We start from the raw sequence: 2731 nt of genomic DNA on the forward strand, positions 1-2731 counted from the left end.
TTGAGATTCCTCTGTTGAGATTTGCTGCTTAGCTCTGTACCCTGCTTGTTAATTGTGTCATTTAGTTTAACCTCTTGTGTTCCTTATATATTTTGATATTAGGCCTCTGTGAGATGTAGGTTGGTGAAGATCTTTGCCCAGTCACTAGGCTACCATTTTGTCCTAGTGACAATGCTCCATGACTCACAGAATCTTTTTAATTTCATAAGATCCTATTTATTAATTCTTCTTTTCACTATGTAAATGTTTTATTTCATGTCATCCTCCTAGTCTGTTTCACAAATTCTCAATGGGCTAGTGGGTTCAATATGGATACATATTCTTGTCTAGCTTGGTTTCTGGGAAACCTCCTTCAAGTCATCAATAGTCATCTGGTCAAAGGGGATTATGCTCATTTTTTCCAGTTGCTTCTCATATTGCTGGATCCTGACCTGAGATCCATACACAAACTCAACACAGTTCTTCACGGCCTCCTTCTCCTCACTGTCCAGCAGGGCTGTGTATTTATCAGCAGGCTCAGGGATCTCCGTGGCATTATGCTTCTTTTCAAATCATCCACAGTGCTGGTCTTGGCCACATTTGCCATGTAGTAAGCCAAATTAATTGCTGGTAGTTTCTCAAACACAGATTAGTGTGGACTCCAGGACTTTAGGGACTTTGCAACTATCTCCTCTTTGGGGATATGATCTCCCTATAAGGTACCCAATCAATGGTTTTAAAAGCAAGTTCGAACCCCCAGTGAACTAGTCTATGGGGGGAGGGCGGCAATGGGGGGAGGGTTGGGAGGGGAACACCCATAAGGAAGGGGAGGGGGGAGGGGGATGTTTGCCCGGAAACCGGGAAAGGGAATAACATTCGAAATGTATATAAGAAATACTCAAGTTAATAAAAAAAAAAATAAAACCAGAAGACTGAAAAAAAAAAAAGAATAAATTAGTTTGATCTCTTAAAAAAAAAAAAAAAAAAAAAAGCAAGTTCACACCAAGCCATCTTCGGATACTTAAACAAACCCTGGTGAATCACTGTCTACGACAGCACTGTTTAATTCTTGACCTTAGTGCCTGAGTCATTGGTCTTCTGTTCAGGAAGTCGTCTCATGTACTGACAAGTTCAACACTATTCCATACTTTCTGTTCTACTACATTTAGCATATCTGGTTTAACATTTAATCTATTTGCTTTTTTTTTGTGCTATGTGGTATATATGGGCCTATTTGCATTCTGTCAAAATTTAAGTATCCTTAGGGATGTGGGTTTATTTCTTTGTCTTTGACTCAATTTCATTCATCCACCTGTTTTAACAGCAATACCGTGCAGTTTTTATGACTATGGTTGTGTAGTCCTATTTGAAGTCACTGAAGTGATACTTCCCAAAGTTCTTTTGTTGTTCAGGATTGTTTTATCTATTCTGAGCTTTTGTTTCTCCATATGAAGTTGAGAATTGTTTTTTTAACATGAGTGAAAAATCGTGTTGGAATTTTGATGGGATTGCCTTGAATCTGGAGACTGCTTTGGTAAGATGTCCATTTTCACTATTTTAATCCTTCCAAATCATGTTCACGAGAGATATTTCCATCTTCTTATACCTTCTTCTGATTATTTTCTTCAGAGTCCTGAAATTCTTGTCATACAGATCTTTCATTCATTTGGTTAGAATTACACCAAGGTGTGTTATATTATTTGTGGCTATTTTGAAGAATATCATGTCCCTAACTTCTTTCTCAGCATGTTTATGTATTAAGTAGAGGAAGGCTACTGATTACTCTGAGTTAAGTTTGTTTCCAGATGCTTTCCTGAAGGTGGTTTTTAGATGTCGGAGTTATCTGATAGGTGTTTTGTGGTCACTTATGTATACTATCCTATCATTTGCAAATAACAGTACTTTGGCATCTTTCTTAATAATTTGTATCCACTTAATCTCTTTTAGTTGTCTTATTGTTCTACCTAAAATTTTAAGAACTCTAAGAAATAGGGAGAGAGTGGACTGCTTAGTCTTACTCTGATTTGAGTAAAATGTTTTAAATTCTCTCTTCAATTTGATCGTACTATTGGCTTATAGTTTATTGCCTTTATTTTGTTTAGGTATGTACCTTGTATTTTTGCTTTGTCCAATACCTTTACCAAAAAAAGGCACACTGAATTTGTCCTTTAGCATCTAGTGGTGATATTGTGGATCTTTTTCAGTTTGTTTACATGATGGATTATGTTGATGAATTTTCACATATTTTATCACCTCTGTATCCTGGGATGAAGCCTACTTGACCTTGGTGGATAATGCCTTTGATGTGTTCTTGGATTTGGTTTGGGAGTATTTTATTTAGTATTTTTGTATCAATGTACATTAGAGAAATTGATCTGAAATTTTCTTTCTTTGTAGAGTCATTATGTGGTTTAGGTATCAGGGTGATGTTGGTATCACAGAATGAATTTGGAAATATTCCTATTGTTTCTATATTGTGACATAATTTGACTGGAGTTCATAATCTGGTAGAATTCAGCACGAAAACCATCTAGCCCTTGGCTTTGCTGTTGTTGTTGTTGCTGTTGCTGTCGTTGTTTTTGTTGTTGTACTTATTGTTGTTCTTGTTGTTCTTATTGTCATTGCCATTGTTGTTGTTTGACTTTATATGACTGCTTCTATTTCTTGGGAGTTATAAGACTATTCAGATTGTTTATCTGGTCTTCATTTAGCTTTGGTAATTTATATCTGTGTAGAAAAATCATCTACTTCA

At 36.1% G+C, this 2731-nt stretch overlaps 1 pseudogene; it reads right to left on the reverse strand.

The window, feature by feature from the left end:
• Positions 1-276: 276 nt before the first annotated feature.
• LOC108353006 (ATP synthase subunit d, mitochondrial pseudogene) lies at positions 277-798 on the reverse strand (annotated as a pseudogene).
• Between the last annotated feature and the right edge of the window lie 1933 nt (positions 799-2731).

Source organism: Rattus norvegicus, chromosome 15 (assembly GCF_021556685.1).
Source record: "Rattus norvegicus strain SHRSP/BbbUtx chromosome 15, alternate assembly SHRSP_T2T, whole genome shotgun sequence".
Taxonomy (NCBI): domain Eukaryota; kingdom Metazoa; phylum Chordata; class Mammalia; order Rodentia; family Muridae; genus Rattus; species Rattus norvegicus.